We start from the raw sequence: 21,764 nt of genomic DNA, 5'->3' as shown, positions 1-21,764 counted from the left end.
TAATATGGCATTGAATCTTTTTTCTGCCCACTCTTCATTGCTCCACGATAAAAGAGTCCTTATTTCATCTATAATTTCGAACGATTCGACGATAGTAAGCTTAGGATCCTCGAGTTTTTTAATAGCATTTGGAATTGTTCCGAAATATTCCATTATAAAAATTAGGTCACCCTTAATACTCGCATCTTCAAACAATAATTTAGCTTTGGCTATTGCCACAGCGTCCTTTTCATTTAAAATTGAAACGACACTTTTTATTTTTTCGAAATGTTGACCATAGTAAACAGCAGCTTTGAGCCAAGTTCCCCAACGCGTTAATATCGGCTCTGGTGGTAGTGCAATATCTGGAATCATGGTTTTAAATATGTCTACTCTTGTTGGTGCTTTCAAAAATATTTTTTTAACACAGGAAATAAGATCATCCACTTTTTTATATTTATCCCGCACAGTTGAAGCGACTAGATTTAGTGAATGAGCCAAACAGGTAAAGTGTATCATATTGGGAAACACATCTTTAAGTTCGCGTCCGGCTTTTAGCATATAAGGGGCAGAGTCTGTTGTTAAAATTAAAAGTTTTTCGAAGTTATTAACTGCAGATTCCTGCCACAAAAAAAATAAACTGTTTTTTACAAAATCCTTTATGGTTTCGGCATTGGTTTTTCGTAAAACCTTGCTAGCAATCAAATATGACCGAGTTACAATGTCTCCTAGTGGTTTTACGACCAGATTAGCTATATTGCGTCCAAACTTATCGGTCGTTTCATCAACTGTCGCCCATATATATGAATGTCCTAATTTTTTTCTGATATCGTTAATTTCACTACAAAACACTTTATTTAAATACACTTTTCGGAGAGTAGATTCACTCGGAAGATCCATAGTCGAACATTTACAACACAAATATTTCGAAAAAAAAAGACGGAAATTAAAATTGTCTAGTTTTGTCCATGGAATGTTAGAACATATTAAAAACATAGCTAAATCAAAATAGAAATCTGTTTTACACTTATCATTTGTCTTCATTATCAAATGATTTCTGCTTGAAACGTGCTTAGTTACTGTATATTTTTTTAATTGTTTTAAAGAAATATCACACACGTCACAATAAATCACCCCACGATCAAATTTTAGCTCAGGATGGGGTTTTATCCACTTATTTATTAGATTAATTGAAGGTACTATAAACGCGGCCATGGTGATGATTGATGAATACTAATTCGTAACTAACTTCTAAAAAATGAAATATTTCCTATCTGCTTGTCGTTTAAAAATATTTGTTTTAAAGTAAGACATACCGATTTACCATTACCTATTGTCTCTTTTCTTTCTCATATTTTGTTCATTGAATAGAAAAAGACGAAATTATTATTATCGATTGCCAACGTGGTACGATAAACAAAAGTATCGGATTTCATATTTCCTGGGCCAAGCTTCAGTTAACAAGTCAAGTAAAGTCATTTTTACCACAAAAAGGACAAAGAGCAGTACGTCACATAATATTATTTTAGTGTGATTGATATCAACCTTTCCACATAAACTCAAATTTTGTATACCGTAGTTGAATCACAGTACTGGCTTACATAGTGATACCAACAAGGAAACTGTATTGTCTTTTATTAATATTGTTTAAATTTGTTTTAACCTTGATTTCATATTTTCAATATATATAAAAATAAATGTATGTTTGGATGTCTGAACTTTGGCAATTTGTTGTTCACACACCTGGAAAGGTTTCTATGTACCTAAAAGTGAGTTCTGGCAACATAAAATTTGTGCATAAAATCCATTGTTTCCTATCCGATTGCAAAGAAACTTTGGTGAGTTATTGTGTGAATGCAAGAGAAGGTTTCTATATATAATGGTGAGCTCTGGTGTTTTGAAATTTGTATAAAATTCCCTTATTTCGTATACTATTCATCTGATTGCGATAAAACTTTGGCGAGTTGTTGTGCAAGTTGTTGTGCACACGCCTGGGAAGGTTTCTATACATAAAAGTGAGCTCTGGCGTTATTAAGTGTGTATAATTTTTTTTTCCTATACCATTCTTCCTATAGCAATGAAACTTTGGCCAGTTGTGTGGATGCTAGGAAAGGTTTCTATAAATAATGGTGAGCTCTGCGTTATGAAATTTTGATCAAAATTCTCTTTTTCTATATCATTCATCCTATTGTGATGAAACTTTGTTAAATTTTAGTGTTGCGCGCGATTAGTGTCGAAACAAGCAGGGCGAGAAGGGAAGGGAAAGGGAATAAGAATAATAACATGACATTTATATAGCGCACTTCTGTGTTATTTCACTTCAAGTGGAATGTTTCAGTTTCTTCACCACCTAGGATTCTTGCTGCAGAGTCTCCATCGTCTATTTTCGTGTCACCTGTTCCTATACTTCATTTTACTTAACTTAACTTCACTCTATTTTTGTAATATTTATATTTTCTGTAATACCTGCATCAACTGTAAAGCGCCCCTCTCACAAAAGCGGCGCTATACAAATTATCCAATAAATAATAATATCCCCCGTATGAAAATTAATTTCTTTAAAAAATAATGTAAAATTGAGAATTTGTTCAGACCAAGCCTCTAGTATGTATACTACATGCAGCTGCAAAAGAACAGTATGTTTAAAACGAATTTAACCCGTTGAATAACGATAATTTAATTGTTTTGCCTTTAATAATGAGCGTCCCTGGAATTCTTCAAAAAGCCACCGCGATTCCGGATCCCAATAATTATTTTACACAATATTTTTAATTTAAAATATGTATATAATACACACATCTGTAGAAATACGGCTTCTTATTATCGTTATGATATCTGTGGATTTAACAATTAAATAAATACTTCTTGCACCAAATTTTCAACACATTCACAATTTTTTACTTATTGCGGTAGAGGAGCCCCCTTTGACGGTGGTGAAACTACAAGCTCCGTGTTTGACGGCGTATGGATTTCGAAAATGCCATAAAATTGTTTCATTATTGGGTCTAAAAGTAGAATACCGACTTACTTGAAGAATTGCAATAATTTAAGGAAGCTACAAAAACTGTAAGTACTCACAAATTCTCTTTTTTCATGTAAATTTGAGGCATTGTATATTTTCAACTCTCATATTCTTTGAAACGCATAAAATACAACATTCAATTTGCGTTCCTGTTTCGAACAGATAGCACCATAGACATATGAATATTAGTAGACCTGCCCTAAGTGATTAAAAGCGTATTATTCCCCACTCCCCATACCGGTTCCATTGGAGCCGACTGTGCTCGCGTATGGCCTCCCGTGAATTTAGAAAATGTGACGTCATCATTCTTGTACGAACTAGCGTCGAGCTATGGTCGAGGCATCATCGGTTCATTTTACGAAATAACACGGCAAAAGGGTGGCTTGTGCTATGAAAACTTGTAAAAATAGATGTGAAAAAGAGAATAAACCCAATTGTCGTATTACATTCCATATATAAGCATTATTTTACGTTATTTTAAGCTTATTCACATCGTATAATATGGATCAGTTGTAGAAACATATACTATCACATCGAGATACGTCTGGACGCGAAACACAAAGCCGTTTGCATAAGAATCAGGGATGTGCCTTCGCCTTTTGCGCTTTGATAACATACATAATCGTATCATTTGGAACTTCTATTTTTTCATCTGTTATATCTTGCTGGAACTCCGTCGTATTAATAAAGGATAGTAAACCAATCATTTTTAAATTTATTCCACTTTAATGGAGTTATTATTAAACAAGTTTTGAATTTTACACAACTCATAAACAACACTTAATATAGGATAAATGGTTGGTTATCAATTGTGAAAAATTGGTATTTTGGAAGTAAAATTTGGATACAGTGAGCATGTTTGGAATGAAAAATGTATGTGTCATAAATGCTGTTCGATGATATTTTTTATTTATTCAAATTAAAAATATTATATTTTTCTATCGCACGTCGCCACCGATCATATATTATTTTTGGATCATTCTATCACACGTCGCAACGGACCACGTGTTAGGTACGCGCGTTATTTCGCATGTACGGTACTGCTGGAACGAGAAAGAGTGCATATCACGTAATGCGCTAGGTTATACCGAGTGGCGATGTGTGATAGAAAAAATGTTTTTGTTTTTAATCAAAAAAGTGTCATCGGACGGCAAAATGATGTCCAAATTTTTACTCCAAATAGTCTTAGAAATCGCTGGTAAAAGCTGTGTGTATATAATTTCATTTGTTTTTTTAGTTGTTTTCCTTTTCTATTATCTTCTTAAAAGTGAAATTTTATATATTTTCTTAAAGATTTCATTATTTTATTATTAATAGGAACAGAGCGGTTGTGACAACCCTCCAACATTGGTCGAATGTAGCGATTCTCAAGTGTGCCTATAGTTGGTTACTGGGAAGTAAATTATGAACATTTATAAAAGTGTCTTAACTAAATACGTAAACAAAATATTCGACTCTGAAAATAGAAGAAATTTATTTTGCCGAATTTGGACTTCGCAAATTTGTTCATAACGTGGCGAGTAATTTGCGCTCCCATGTAAAAATGTCTATTCATTCAAAAGCAGATTTTACTTTTAAGAACTAAATGGTGATATTATAATGCGAGATGCCTATTTACTGTCAGATTGATTTACTGACGAATCACAGTCAGCTTTCCTCTCTGCGTCCCGCAACTCTTTGTTTAACCCCTCGCCTTTAACTTCTCGTCTATTAATATTCATATGTCTGTGGATAGCACAGACTTCATGATTGTTGACTGGCGCGCTCATTTTGCAAGTGTGTGGGAGAATTCATTGGCTTAACGCGCTCTGACGAAGTTGTGAGAGTGAACGTTTTTCATATCGCGTGTTTGGTAATAAAACCAAAAATTACCGTCTCACGCCGGACGGTTGGTTTGGTAAAATCGACCGTTTCATGTGATAACAAGTCAAGTTTTTCACAGCAATTAACATACGCAATCGGACATTGTAATCATTAAGTAAAACAAACAACTTAGTAAAAAGGTATGACTTATGTGCAGAACCTACATTTTTGGTAAAGTATTTAATTTGACATTTTTTATAAATGTTTCATAATTAACTTGCTGTTGTCAAATCTAATTAGATTTGTACGGCTTTTGGCTTTACGAATCGCATTTGAGGAACATTTCCGATACAAATAAAGTTTATTTTACACGGTCTTCGGAAACTCGTGGTATAAACGGTATAACTGTGAATGAATCTACCTTTCATTTAAAGTCAATTTTAGGTTATGACCTTTTTTTATTTGAGTTTCCGTTTTCGAGAAAATCGAAGGTGGATTTTTTGGTAAATTTCAAAATTTTATATTTGATAGAATATCTATACATATTAATAACACCATAATTAATATGTTTAGATTTTAATGAATGATATTGACCTCGAGAAATAAAAGATGTTTTATTTTTTTATTTATATATATGTTAAAATATTCTGTGTTATTTAGTACAAGTTTTTTTTATTTTTTTTTTATTTATTTATTATTTAACATTATAAATGATAACAATATGCAGACTTATAAATAATTTGTTCATTATTATTCTATTTCTCCATAAGTTGAGCTCCAGGAGCTCGTGTTTATGGGAGGAGTCTTTACATTTAGTTCTAATGATTTTTTAAACAATAATCAAAAACTTTTGAAATAAATACAAACATAATACTAACATAGGTACACAAATTAGAAAATTGTTTTTTTAAAGATAATTAAAATAATTCATCTTTTTACAGATTAAGTAAGCGTGAGGAAATTAAACAATAATCTTTTTTCATTCATTCGTACTTGAAGCATACCTTGTTTGGAGTATTTTTTCCGGCCAAAAGCCAAAATTCGTGTGAGAAAAAAACACCAAAAATATCATTAATAAATAAGTTAAAAAGAAGCGGAGTTAGATAAGCTCCTTGGGGCACGCCAGACGTGACAGCAATATTTATAGATTCAAAGTTATTTATTTTAACTCGTTGCTTCCTTTCTCTCAAGTAAGAATTCAAGAAGGATAATAATCGATTTCTTATACCGATGGCATGTAGTTTGGCCATAAGGATTGAGTGGTTAACTTTATCGAAGGCTTTAGACAAATCAGCGTAAAGAACATCTACCTGATAATTGTCTTCAAAAGCTTTGACAATGGTATTAGTAAATGAAAGTAAATTAGTTATGGTAGATTTAACAGATCTAAATACACGCTGTTCCTCAATCAAAATATTTTTTAAAACAGGAATATTTTTTTTTCGTAACGATAGATTTAAAAAAATTTGGAATATGAGATATAATCGATATCGGTCTGTAGTTTACAACGTTTGACTTGTTTCCTGATTTGAAAATATAAAAAAAATTCCAAAAATCACGAAATATCCCAGACGAAATAAATAAGTTATATAACAAACAGATTGGCTTAGAAATAATAAATTTACATTCTTTTAACAATATTTCAGGTATACCATCAGGACTAGTGCATGTTTTGTTGGGGAGGTTCTTTAAGGAAATTAAGGGAGGTTCTTTAAGGAAATTAAGGGAGGTTCTTTAAGGACATTATAAGTGTGATTTGGCAATTTTTTAATTCGATAGAATTATTTTTTTATGATAAACTAATGTTTATAAGACAAGGTTTTATGCATAGCACAAGGGAGAGCCAATAAAGCAATAATTACAGCCGCCTGAAATATTAATACAAATTGAAAATATCTCCCGAGTAAAAATAAATGCCACCGACGGGAATGGAACCCGCACCTTCTGATGTCCGGTCAGATGCTCTGGACCGCAGAGCCACGTCGGCTTATTTCCAACACGCCAAATAATTCAATATGTACTAGTACTTCAATCAACAATTACTGCTTATTATATTTTTTCACCTGTAAATAACCAACTTTATTTTTGTAGGAAAGTCTTTGTTAGTGCTAAATTTCCCACTAGATGGCGTCGAGACATATTATATCGAAAGTGTAGGCAGCCATCACCCACGTGCGCGCGGGCTAGTTTCACTGATAAGTTCTGCAAGGAGTACCGTATCGCCTTGTTAAAAGGCAACGATATTAATGTGATTATCTAGACGTTAGTCTGGATATTCCTTCATCGGAAAGCATCCTCGTGTATTACGTGGATCCATTTATCCGGATTGAACTTCTGGGGCGCGGGACGCAGGAATCGCGTAGTGAAGCGCTAAGTTGAAGATTCTGACTGTAGGCAAGCCGGAACTGGCATGCGTGGGGAAACGGCGTGAGCGGCTAGTTCCTTGTCCGAGAGGTGTCGCAAGGACTAGCGTGTGGCGAATTCCTGGACTTTATATTATAACACTTCGATTAAAGTCGCTACGTAACAATATTTATATTTTTTTGAATATGTATTATAATAATTCACAACTCCCACGAACAAAGGTGTGTTAAATTAGCCGACTTCTACTTCTAACTTGTTTCTCGATTACTTTTAATGTTTTTATTTCATGTATTTACTAATTATCATTATTCTACATTCATGTATTTAGGTTTTGGGCATCATGCCTATTGGATGTAGTAAAATTAAATAAAACGTCACATTTACTAAAATTTGCAAACATTAAATGGTAACCAATGAGATGTGACATCTAAGACTTGGTCATGTCAACAGTACCTAACTGGAATGCAGAATGCTGTTGAAAGTTTTTTTTCCATTGATAAGAGGGCAGAAATAAATACAACTTCGTGTGTTACCTGTTGTGAAGGGAAGCGAATTTTGTAATGGTGAATTTGATAGTTTTTTCAGACTGAAAGACATAATTCAGCAAAAGTCGAATCCGTACACAGCTGAGCAAAATGGTTTGAGCGAGAGGATGAAACGTATTGAAAAGACTCGTAGTTTATTATTTGATACTGAATTGAAGAGTTGTGGGCAGAGGCGACTAATGCAGCTGTTTATTTACAGAACCAAACAGTATCAGATTGTTTATCAATTAGTGAGTATATTAAATTAAATAAAACATAAAAAGTAAATGAGAAACAAGTTAAAAGAGTAAAAGATAGAATAAAATACATAAACAATTTACCTGTGCTGATTCTGACTCTTCCTAACCGTTTGGAGACAATGAGACAATGTTGTGAGGCTAAAGGTAGTGGGAGGGGAAGTAAATGAGAATTTTGTGATTAAAGCAAGCCTGTATTTAAATAAATAGCCAATTTAAGCTTGATAATAATACACAGTTAATTATTAGAGAGCGGTATTATCATTTACTGGATCCGTCATACCGCTTTTACCAAACCAGCAGTAATCCAAAATCTGAACATTTTTATCGATGCCTTCGAAGTACTAATCTACAATTTGGGGCCTAAAATGGACAGTTAAAGTGGTTAGCGTCCCTCAACTGACAGATTTTAATATTGGCAAATGGATTCCAGAACTTATTTTTATCTGTGTGCAGGTCGCGTTGGATACCACAGAGGTGTGCTTTGAGCATGCCTTAAATAAAGTTCAACGGTCGCTCAGTTTGATTTGGAACAACGACCGTTATAATTTGATTTGCAAGCAATACGAATAGCGCAATTAATACTCGGTAGAAAATATCAGCATTAGAACTTACCAATAACCATCACCAGAACGCGACGATTGATTTGGTAATTATTTACCTACGACTACCGTTTGAGAAAATATTCCGTACATGTTAGGTTAGGTTGGATTAGGTAGAATTAAATCACAAACCAGTCTATACAAACCTAGCGTAGCCCACAAACTACTTGAAAACTGGGATATAACTCTAAAGGGGACGCGAGCAGGCGTTATTAAAGGGGCAATTTTTTGTAGTAGTAAAAACGGTAGTCGTAGGTAAATATTTACCATTGATTTAACTGTGTTGTTTGAACGGTGTAAGGGATATTATTGTGTAGAAATAGATTCTGGATTCAGAAACACGAAGACAAGATTTCTACCAGTCGTGAAATCCCATATCCATAGATATACAACTCATTGCGCATGTCAAATAATGAGGATATGCATAGACAATAATTGCGACATAGACTAGAACAATTTTAAAGGGACTGGGACACGGTCAAGCGGCTTGATCGCAAGCACGTAGTTTATTGTCTATGGCACTTTGTGTCAAGCATTTTGACCGTGTACCGAAGCTGGCTTGCAAGCATTGCGCAATTCTACGTGCTTGCGGCGAGGCTTGATGCGAATTTATATTTTTGTGGGAATAGACAAACGACAATAGACAAATAAATATCACGTATCATAAACAATGATATAAATTGAATAAAATTGTTATAAAATAGGTACTTAGTTATTGTTTTTGTGTTCAATTTGTAGAAATCCATCTAATTTAAAAATTCTGGAAGTATTTTAGTATTTTTTAATAATTATGACAGCGGTTTTCAAGGTCATTAATAATCAAACTGTAGAATAAATAATTTTCTGAATTTTCAATGGAGAAAACATATTTTTTGTATGAATACCGCACAAGATATTCATACAAAAAATAGCTGTAGCCTGTAATACACTTTGCAAATGCTCATGGGTAAAGCGGTACCTTAACTTGTACCATTCTTGACACCAAATTCGTTTCTTTTTATTATTTTATTCAAACATAAAGCTAACGTAAGAGCCAAGAACGCTTTGTCTTTGACAGATTCCATTTTGCCGCGAGTCACGAAATGACAGGAAGGCATAGAAGTACATATACATAGACCACCACGAAATCACAGGAAGGCGTGGCCATGCTTGACGGAGAGGCTTGATGCGGGCTGTCAAGCCGCTAAGCATAGACAATAATAGACAACAATAGACAACAATAGACAAAAAAACTACGTGCTTGCGATCAAGCCGCTTGACCGTGTCCCAGTCCCATAAGGATAATTAGGTACTGACCACGTAGTCCACCGTCGATGTGACAACGATGACGAACGTCGAACGAACGAAAAGCGTACAACTTTAAAATAAAACAGCTTTACTTATAGCGAGTTCAGACGTTTCGATTTTAGTCGACCAACTCTCTTTTGAATGACACTTGAAAGCACATTGACAATGTTAGTGTGAATCCTAATTCAATAAAGATAGTTCAATAAAAAAACTATAATAATAAGCTCAAATTGAAACGTCTGAACCGCTAGCATGCTCATTCTGACGTGTTTCAGTTTTGGTTGATCAGCGTTTATTAAACGACAAAAACTGAACAAGTTTTCATCTACACATTTCAATTTAGATAGAACTGATATTGTCATCAAATATCAAATATTTCAATACTTTGTCATCAGTATTGAAATATTTAGACTTTAGACATTAAACTTCTTTATCGGTATGTACAGTACTCATAATTATATGTTTTTCTGTTCGCCACCTCCGCGCTAGACCGGCAAACATTTGAAAATCGGTAAATTCAACATTAATAAGACTAGACTTTCACAAATTATCTTTGATTTTAGAATTGAAATTACTTATTTTTCTTCTCATATGGGCAATAATAAATGCTTAATTATTTAAATGATATTTTTTTCAAAGTCAATAATTCTAATGATAAATATAAGAAACATTAACAATAAATTTAAATAAACTGCTAGTTTCGTTATGCACCAATTCGTAATATCTTCAGGAAAAATAAAAAAAATAACATAATTAGGTACCTAGTTTATATTATAGTAGTTAGAGATTTAAAATGGCAACACTTAGATTTCATCATAAACTCGCAAATTATTTTCTTTTCTGTAGTATCTATGAATTTACTACCTCTGAATACCCATGAATACCTAACGTCACTTTTTTGTTTGTAATGTTATTTGGCTTTCTCCTTTCGTCATTTGTTCACCTTGGACGAAAACAATCAATCCTTCTCCCAAGAAATCTTTCAACCTCGTTATAAAGTCAAAGTAAAACAGAACTACCAGATCCTTATTATCCTAATCATGGATTCAACCGCCATCAAGTTAGAACCAGCCACAAGTGAGGAAGAGAGTGTTGCAGTGATGATTACGGAAATCGAAATAGAATATCCTTTTATCAAAAAAGAATGTCCGGAATTAATTTCCGAAAACAGTTCAGGTATTTTTTGTCTTTTATTGGTGCATTACTGCTATACGGACGCAAAATACAATCGAAAATAAAACGCAGGTTTTTGCTCGGCTATATCGACATGCTCATACCTACATTCGCTATTCTGCAAGGTTATGTTAACCTATATTTATTTTTTTATGATATATCTGACACCTCATGAGAGCGCCCCTTTCTGTCCGATGTGCAGACGAGTGAAATATATCATCCCTTGGTTTGTCATTTTTATTAATGGGGTCTGGGAAGAGGTTGTCGGTAAGTTCTTACTCACCGCCTAGTTCTTACTCAACTTCTATAATTCCGAATTTTAAGAGGCATGCATTAAATGTTGTGGGGAAGTTGCCGGTAGAGCGTTTGACATTCGAACCGTTTTTCATAAAAATGAGTCGATGAAACGACGATGAGAGAGGTAAGCAATTTGCGACCGAAAGCATGCCAATACAGTCACCCAAAAACATTTTTATATATTTTGTAACTTTTCCACAGTCCATTCCAGTCCAGTACCCGAGAGTCAAATAACAATCCAAGTAACAAGCATCCTGTTTGTTTAGTGCACGTATCCAATTTAAAAAACGTTTTTCTGTTATCAGTTGAAATTAGTACAACGGAGGATTCTTATCTAGAGGATATCACCATCAAATCAGAACCAGGAACTAAAGAGGGAAAAGAAATTGAAATTTCGTTTACAAAAATTGACACCGACCTACCGGAAATTAAAAAAGAAGGCTTTGAAAACTCTGAAAAAATTCACCAAACGACGGGTAAACTATTTTTGTACATTTTTTTATTTTAAATCACAGCACATTTATTTACAGAAGACAAAAATAATATTACAAGCCTTCTCTTCGAGCTGCAAAAGAATGAAAGAAAACAGACATGCTATGGAGAGAAAGAAATTAATAATCACAAAAATACGTAAATGTAGTTTTAATTTGATAGGCGGGTACGGGTACCGCCGCCCTGGGAACCATTTATAGGATGACCAATACCTCTGCCATAGGTTAACCTAAGTGGTTTTATAAGTTTGGTGATTTATCAGGGGTGCCCGGGTTAGTGCGGTAATGTTTGTCAGGGTCTTGGTGGCGGGTTCGTCGGCCATCTTCTGCGTGGCGGGCCAGATTGGGAGACACCGGTTAAGAGAGACCCTTTACAACCGGTTACCGCTGTCTTTGTTAAGGGAGTCTAGAGAAATTCTGAGGTATAAAAAGAAGATTTCTACACAAATATAACCGGTTAATAAATAAATAACTGTTAAGTTTTCATGTTTTCTTGATGAGTTTTGTGTAAAAAAGGATCCCACTTTTTTTTAAGCGGACGGCCTAAATTTAGAGCTGAATTAGCAACTCTAATGACAGTACAGTCCATGATAGCTTTTTGTTTGATAGGCCCCCAAATAATACACAAACTCCAATAGCTCGGGGGGCTTATAATTCGCTTACAGATAAAATTACAGTTGAAGATCCATCTGCAGACTCATTTCGGAGGAAACCATTCTCGTGTTTGAAGGGTAATATAATATTAAAAAAATCTAGTTGCAGACTATGTGCTGCAAAAATGGAAGAAACCATTTTCGTGTTCAGCTTGAAGTTCTAATTAAAGTTGGGAACTCGCACAAAACTCTTAAGTTAAAACCAGTTTTGCGTTCAGAATGTAACGATAAAATTCCATTTATGGATTGATAAATTCAAGACGCAGACTGTGTGCTGCAAAAATCGGAGGACCATTTTCATATGCTCTGTATAGTTTAAATCAAAGCACAAAAATTTTGTTAAAATTCCAGTTGCGGATTTATCTGCTGACGCATTTCGAAAAAGATCGTCCGCATGTTCCGAGTGGAGTTTAATTCAAGTTTTACACCATATGCTGCAAAATTCATAGAAAATCCATTTGTCGTTTCCGCGTGCAGTAATTATTTAAGCTTGTGGAATTTTATGCAGAATAACTGTTTAGTTTAAACCAGTCTTGTGTTTTGACTGCAACATAAAATGTGATTTGCCAACTTATCTTTAGATGCAACTCAAGGTAAACTATTATCGTATTCCCAGTGTACTAATAAATTTTTAGTGGTATACTCATTTGTGAACATGACATTTTTCATTTTGTTTATTCGAAGAATTCCTTTCAGGTGTAATTTAGAAATGAAGTAAATTCTTTCCTTTAGTAAAATGAGGTTATAATAAAATTTCGACATTCTGACATCCTCCCCTCCCACCCCATCTGCCACTAAAATCTAATTGCGGACCACCAGTGATACTACAAACTTACAAATGGCCCCCGACTGTGAAAAGGTGTAGATATTTCATTCTGTTAAAAAAAGCACCGCATCAGCATACAACTGGCAACATACTTTCAATTTACTCAATTTCGCACTCAAGGCCACCTATTTCAATTCTTGCATAAAATTATCGATGTAAATATTGAGTAATTACGGCGACGTTGCGCAGTCTTGCTTAACATCTTTTGTGATGACAAACTTCACTCTGTCTTCCCTCATTCAAAGTTACGATTGCCTATTTACCCCATACTTGGACAACACCTCCCTTCTTTACTACGAACTCTGTCATATGATTTTTGTAGATTTACAAGCCCAGCAACTTTTCAGTGAGCATATGCAACCCTTCGACTCATAAAACACCTTGCAGATCTTATATTTTTATCCTATGTTTCCATTGTTACCCTTTAAATCAATATTCTACCGTACACCTTGCCTACAAAACTTAGGAGGCTAATAGCCCTGTGGTTTCAACATTCCAAATGTGCCCTTTTTCCTTTGTACAAAGGCAATAATCACAGCCCTTCTGCGATCAAACGGCTTATAATAACAGGTTCGTTTAATTTATGAATTTTTCTTTTCTTCCTTCTAGTGGCTTTCTCCCATCAGAGGCCATGCATATACCTAACAATGAGACTTTTAATATCGTTTTCTCTTCTAGGTGGAGCATTCGCAATAAGAAACACAATGTATGTGCAGCAAAAACGGGCCGAAAAGGAATTTAATAATTCTCAATCCTTCCCTTGCTCTAAATCTGACGCAAAACTTCCTTCGAAACCTGGCCAAGTGGCTCATTTACTCACTCATACTAAAGAAAAACCATTTTCTTGTTCTTACTGTAAATATTCATGTTTATGGAAATCACACTTAACTAGACACATGCGAACTCACACTAAAGAAAAACCATTCTCATGCTCTTACTGTAACTATCCATGTTTACAGAAGTCAAACTTAATTACACACATTCGCACTCATACTAAAGAAAAACCATTCTCATGCTCCTACTGCAGTTATTCATGTTCTCGTAGTTCAGATTTAACTCGACACAAGCTTACTCACAATAAAGAAAAACCATTCACCTGTTCTGACTGTAGCTATTCAGGTTCTGATAAGTCATCCTTAACTAGACACATTCGTACTCATACTAAAGAAAAACCATTCGCATGTTCTTACTGTAACTATTCGTCTTCAGATAAATCACACTTAACTAGGCACATGCTTACCCATACTAAAGAAAAACCGTTATCATGATCTTACTGCATATATTCATGTTCAGAAAAAGCACACTTAATTGAACACATTATCACTCCAATCATTCCATTTATTCCAATCTTCTTCATTTATTCCATTTATTCCCTTCGTCCATTAATTATACTCCTATGTATTTGGTGACTGAAAAATCACATATATTGTCACAATTTTCTTACAACATTTACTATTAGCAGGGGAAATTTATAATTTGCATAATTTACTTATAACAATTCACATTCTTTTACTGTTACTATTAATATATGCAGAAATCACTGTGACACATACATGCAGCTCTTTTGGAGTAAGTCTCCCTTTTCACTATGCAATATCAGCATATTAGTTGTATAAATACATGAAATCACTGTTCCATTTGTTGATGCTCCGCGCAACCTTGGAATTATAATGATTTATTGAGGTATGAGGAACATGTTAAAAAGAGGTTACAGTGGTACTAATCGAGACTTCGTATGTTGTATAGTATAAGAAAGTATATATCAGTGAAATTACGTAAGATTATTACCGATAGTCTGGTTCTTTCGATATTGTGCTATGGAGACACGGTGTATGGTCCCTCTTTATTGAAAAAAACTCTAAAACAAGTGCACAGTGTCTAAAATGCATGCTTGCTGTATGGCTATAATGTCTCGAGACGCGAACATATCTCGTCTAACCTTTTCTGCATCGGATACAAAATATGTCGAACAGAAGGAAGTTACATCAAATGTAAAGTTGGATGAATTCGAAGGTTCCTGCCAATCTTTTTGACAGAATACAGTAGTTTCGTGATTCTCATACACAATTACACGCCAAAGAGACCATTTACTCGCTATCCCCTGCCACAAAACTGTCGTATTTTAGAGTAGTTAGTGCTATTCATTATTAACACTTTGGAATATAATACCACTGTCTATTCGATTACCGACGTCGTTGCAGTACTTCAAGAAGCTCCGCAGCGAATGGTTGCTTACTGCACTGTCGAGCGCAAAACATCATCGTTGATAGAATTTACGATAAAAAGGATACCTACTTGTTTACTTTGTTAACGGGCTTGATTGTGGTTATATTATTTAATTTGAACGTTGGTTATTTTATTCCATTTTTATTTTTATTGTTTATTAAATGCATATTAGAGGTACTGCTGAAAACCAGCAGCATTCCTGGTTTTCATAGCTGAGCAATTGTCCTTTTGTCAACAGAATCAACATGTATAAATAGATAACAATTATTTGTCAAATAAATAATTTTATTATTATTATATCGAGACCACTGGCTTCTTAATTTCGTTAGCCAGTCGTTGTGCAGGAATTAATATCATCTGCTAGCCACTTGTGCAGAAATTAATATCTGTTGGCCAGTTGTGCAGGATTTAATATCATCTGCTGGCCAGTTGTGCAGGAATTAATATAATCTAATGGGATCTCCCCATTAATTTGTTTTATTTCTCAATTTATTCATTGAAAATAATATATATAAACGAGTTATCCTCAATTAGGGCAGCATTGATTAACCCAAAAAAACATGTATTACATATTTACCCTTTAAAAAAATAATTACAATTTTTGTATGTAAAAATATGTTAAAAATAATATTGTAAAATAAATTTTGACAAATACAAAAAAACTATATTTGCGACACGTTCCGCAGTGGGAGATATGGCCCTGGTGTGAGACCAACAATTAGAATTTGAACGTTGCTTGAAATGACTTTAGCCGTGTTCGATGACCAAATCTGAATATCCAGGTACTCCCCCACATTTCTTTTATGTATACTTATAATAAATTCCTATTATGAAGATAATTTATATTGTTTTAAGATTTTTTTCTATCAAAAGGATTCGAACTCTAGGTTCTTCCTAAGGACTTGTAAAACAGAAAACTTTCTTGTAAGTATTTATTTATTAATTTTAATGTACAATACTTGTTATGAACAATAATTGTAAAGAGTTATGACATTATGAAATACAATCTACCATATGTTTACCCCATTACGACGTATATGTGCTGACGGAAACTTGGCTCATCTCGGAACTAAAATCAACAAAGATTGGAGTTAGTATTTTGAAGAAACCGTTTTTGTGGTACTCTTTCAGGAATATAGAACGTTAGATTAATTGTTTGGAGTAAAAAACGTATAGTGACATAATATGAAAAATAATATTATATTGCTTCTTCTAACACAGCAAACTTATTTTGTGGCACCATTTTAATTGAAATTAATAAAATACTTAGTTTTTACCACTTTTATTGTTTATAAATACCATATTGCCTCTCTTTCCCCTATCCATTCTCATCTTTTCATTGTTGCCATTGTCTATGTCTATTATTTTTTAATGACACCATTGTCTATGTATATTATTTATAATTAGTATTATTAAAACCCTGAAGAAGTGAGCGTTGCTCATGAAACATGTTGATATTTACAAACAATAAAAGTGGTAAAAACTAAGTATTTTATAGCGTGAAAAAGAAAAAAGAGTACATCTTTAGACATACGGTTAAAATGACGACGATTAGATAATATATGTGATTTTTGGTAGTTGGGTTTTCAAGCGATAGATGGCACCAGCCATAAAGCTTACTTCAGAGTCCGACAGATGTCGCTAGAGTGTAGCAATTGCCTGTGGGATATTATTGCCAGACAACAAGCTTCTAGAAACAGAGAATTACCAACCCTCGGGTAATGAACAGTGTAGCTAAATCCAGACTTATTTATTTTAACGTAAATAAACGCAATTATAGTAAAAGAACCTTTTACTTTTCACAAGAGTTCTCAACACTAAATCTGCAAGTAAGCAGAGATATAACAATATATAATAAGAGAAACAAAATAATATTAAGTGAAAATGCAAGGCTCTACTATTAAATACAAAGTTTTATTTCAATCTCCTTGTAATATTTTCTCTTTAGCCTTTCGGTGACGTTTTTGTTAAAGGAATACATGTCATTGATTTAAGTCCTGGAGGGCTTTTACACATACAATTTTAATAAGAAAGAAATAATTAACATAAAATTACGGTAGAAAAAAAATACATACAAAAAAAAATCATTATTAGTTTTAGTAATGATGATGGAATCATCGACCAACATAAACTTACCCAACGGTTGGAATACATATTTTACATACGATCCATAACTTAACAGTTAATATTTCAATATCACCTATGTATTAATTGGTTTCTTATCCCTTTCAGCACTGGCTGATACGATCGTGCGGGTCCGTTTATAAAAATGTTTCTCGAAAACGGTATTAAATTTCGTTGGTATTCCGGCCTACAATGACCGTGCGGGCTTGAAGGTACAACCACCCTGTCCCACCCCGGTATAGGTGACTTATGGTCACCCCTTCGGAGCTCTCGCATGAATCTAATTTTTTTGAATAAAAGGCTCTACAATTTATATAAATGAAGCTAGGCCTTCAAAGTCCCCGCATACGGTGTTATGAAGCGGTATGCAAGCGCTTACAAGTACTAAACTAAGGACAACACAGAAAAATAAACAACAAAACAATCAAGATTAAGTGTCAGGCAGATAGTTGGTGGAGGGGACCCACACTCCAGTACCTGTAAACACATAAAAGTAAAGTAAAGAATAGAGTGAAGGGGGAGTTTCGCCGAACCACGACTGGCAGTCCTGTTGAGAAATTGGTGGTGGTTGGGGCGACTGGTGCAGGTCAGGACTTCCACACCCCTTAGCCGACCACCCGGTGGTGCCCTGAAGATAAGTATTGGAAAAAGAGGGATAAAACCCTAAAGAACCCAGGGGAAAGAAGCGGAAACCGTGCGGGCTTGTATCTAAGCTCTACTGGCCATTGTTTCCAAAATTTACCGCTAGGGGCATCATTAAAAACTGTCAAAATGTCGCGTCAACAACGGAGCCAACCTCTGCCTCGTAAGTTATTAATAAATACAAATATATAAACTATTTAAGTAATTCACCGTGTTATTATTGTAGTTAACATGTTAATCAATGAGTTAATTCTTTTTTTTAGTATGACATTCAGCATTGTGTTATTTATTAATGAAAATATTAACACCAGCACGGGCGTGCTGGTCAGGTTTATTCTCATACATTCCATTCCAATTCTGTCCGATAAATATTTGCGAAGTGTTATAATTTTTCTCTTTTTCTTTCTTTTTCATTGTAATAATGTCTCACTAATGACACCAGATATTCATTGTAACTATATTTGGGCATAATAAAATTGTATTGGAGTATGTTTTTAATTTTTTTTTAAATATTTTTTTTAATATGAAATTCCTGAAATATCACCAGATGATGAAGGATTCGAAAATTTTGTCCTGAATGCTATTGGAGATGGAAACGATTCGGAAACAGAAGGATATTCGAGTGAGGATGAGGACCTTGTTGCTGATACCCTCGCATTATTAGCGGACAGATCCATTCCTCAGATTCCAGACGTGGAAGAGAATGACCATCAAAATGATGATGTGTTGGATGATGTAAAACCTGTTGAATCTACTTCATCTGTGACGAGGCCTCCTCTAGTGGGCTAGTGGTAGATTTTGAAATCTATCAAGAACCGCCCACTCCACTTCCCAACAGAGAGTTAGGCCTAGGTCCTGGTGTCGTTCTGCGCTTAGCAAAAACTTTACCAACTAACAGCTGCCTATATTTCGATAGGTATTTTACAACACTCGCCCTTCTAGGAAAATTAGCTCAAATCGGTTTTCATGGGACAGGAACTATTATGGCTAACCGTTTAAGAGGTTTGAAATTAAAACCTGATAAATTGATGCAACAAGGAAACCATCAACAGCTTGTCAACGAGAATATCGCGTTAATTAAATGGCGAGATACAAAAACAGTTTTAATTGGGTCAAACTGTACAGGAGCTGAGCCCCTTTCAACTGTCACGAGGTGGAACAAATCCACAAAGACATAAACTGCTGTTCGGGCACCCCAAATTATAAAAATATATAAGAAGCTAATGGGAGGTGTTGATATTTGCGACCAGTTAATGGAGTGTTACCGTACGTGGATCAAAACAAAAAAATGGACCCTAAAAACCATAATACACCTTTTCGACTTGGTTTTGGTAAACACATGGTTGTTTTATCGCGAAGAATTAAAAAAAACTGCAAATAAAAAGCCTTTAAATAAAAATTTCGTTTGGAGGTTGGTGAAGCGCTTACTGCAACTCCAGAACGTAAAAGAAAGTCACCTGAGGATCTGAACGAAGAAGAATGTGAGCATACCCAAAATAAACAGTACAAGCCTGTGAATCTGCCAGTAACAGATAGGAGATATGACGGTTATGACCATTTGGCAATATTTGATGATAATATTGTTACACCAAGAATTTGTCGCATGGAAAATTGTAAAAGCCGAACGAAAATTTTATGTGAAAAATGTAAAACCTACCTGTGTCTTTCACGAAATAAACACTGTTTTAAATTATTTCACACTAAATCCAAGTAGTTGTTAGTTATTTTCGTATTCAAACATAATAAATCTTAATTTCGCACAAATAAATTGGTTTTATTACTCTTTTTCGTAAGTCATTGCTACAAACAAATTTATCTTGGTTTGTATAAAGATAGTCCTGACCGTCACGATCGTGCTGGTGAGTTTACTCGGAAAATTGGATTTTCTGAATTTTTCTGTGCATTTATGGGATTGAATTATTCTAAAAATAACAAAATTCTGGAAAAAAAACTTTTTTTTTCTTCAGTGCTGAAAGGGATATAGTGTGAAACGTTGTATCAGGGAATCAAAAATGTAGTTGCGCTTATGTATGCTACAGTAGAATTGTGCATGTTGTCGTGTTGTTGTTGTGGGCTATGCGAAAGCTTATGAGTTGTTGCGGGAGTTCGCGACAGTCGAAATTACAGTTAAGTTTTTTTAATTAAAAAAAATGGAGTCGTTTACTGTACGTCTTTCTCCGAATGTCCATGTATTGTTTGAGTATTTAATAAAAAAATATAATTGATGTCTTCTAGTGGGATATTTCATTTAAACTTTATAACTTAATTATTTTTTTATTCGCTTAGTGTGAATTTTGTAAAAGGGAGACCAAACTATTGAATTGTATTCAATTAGGCTTCGAACTGGAGATATGCGAAACTTTAATTTGAATACTAGAGTTTAAAAGAGCACCCAAGGTGTTCGAATAATTATTATTAATCTCAATTTGCCAACCATGTTTTGGAAATAAATCATTCTTTTCATATAAATAAAGAGTTCAAATAAAATTACAATGGGCTTAAAATTGGATCCCTTTGAAAATAGAAAATGTTAATAGTCAAATAATTATTATTAATTATTAATTCTGGAAATATCCTCACTATGGAAGCCCGCCTCACTCCATCCTCCAGCATTGACGCACACGGGAGAAATATACTAGCGCCTAATTTAGTCACGGCTCCCTAAAGGCAACAACTTTCTATTAATTTTATCATTTTATTCTATTTTATTTACAATTTATTCTGCTGGTTTTTTTCTGTTCTATCTTTTTGTTTTTTGTTTTTTTTTGTTTTTTTTTTTTTTTTATTTTTTTTTTTAATTATTTATTTAACATTATAAATGATAACAATATGCAAACTTATAAATAATTTGTTCATTATTATTCTATTTCTCCATAAGTTGAGCTCCAGAAGCTCGTGTTTATGGGAGGAGTCTTTACATTTAGTTCTAATGATTTAACAATAATCAAAAACTTTTGAAATAAATACAAACATAATATTAACATAGGTACACAAATTAGAAAATTGTTTTTTTAAAGATAATTAAAATAATTCATCTTTTTACAGATTAAGTAAGCGTGAGGAAATTAAGGGTACAATATATCAAGAAAAAATTAGAAAAGTAGTTTTTTTTAAAGACAATCAAATTAATATATATTTTTTACAGTTTGAGTAAGTGTAAGAAAATTAGGGGTACAATATATCATTATCCAATTTTAGGGACTTAATTAACTTTTTGAATTGTTCATAATTCACAGTTTCGGTTACACTAATTTTATTTTTGGACAATAATATATTGTACCATCTCACACCTAAATACGAATAGTGGTGCTGAGCCGTGGTCGTTCTAAGCATAGGAATGGCTATTAAGCCATTTGTTTTGAATCTATTGCTTATGCTATCTGAGGGGTGAATTTTATAAATAAAATATTCTTTATAAATTTGATATAAGGCGAATCTCTTATACAATTCTGTTATAGATGGTACATTAAATTCCTGAAATATCTCTAAAGTAG

At 33.8% G+C, this 21,764-nt stretch overlaps 1 long non-coding RNA gene across 1 annotated transcript; it reads left to right on the top strand.

Moving 5' to 3' along the window:
• The first annotated feature begins 10,719 nt into the window (after positions 1-10,719).
• LOC149409979 (uncharacterized) lies at positions 10,720-16,631 on the top strand. The gene is made up of 3 exons (XR_016305093.1): positions 10,720-11,014; positions 11,614-11,784; positions 13,957-16,631. It is a non-coding gene; the product is annotated as an uncharacterized LOC149409979 (long non-coding RNA).
• The last annotated feature ends 5,133 nt before the right edge of the window (positions 16,632-21,764 follow it).

Source organism: Hesperophylax consimilis, chromosome 29 (genome assembly GCF_061612785.1).
Source record: "Hesperophylax consimilis isolate HC1 chromosome 29, BYU_Hcon_1.0, whole genome shotgun sequence".
In the NCBI taxonomy this organism is placed as follows: domain Eukaryota; kingdom Metazoa; phylum Arthropoda; class Insecta; order Trichoptera; family Limnephilidae; genus Hesperophylax; species Hesperophylax consimilis.
This window is presented reverse-complemented; position numbering and strand designations above follow the sequence as displayed.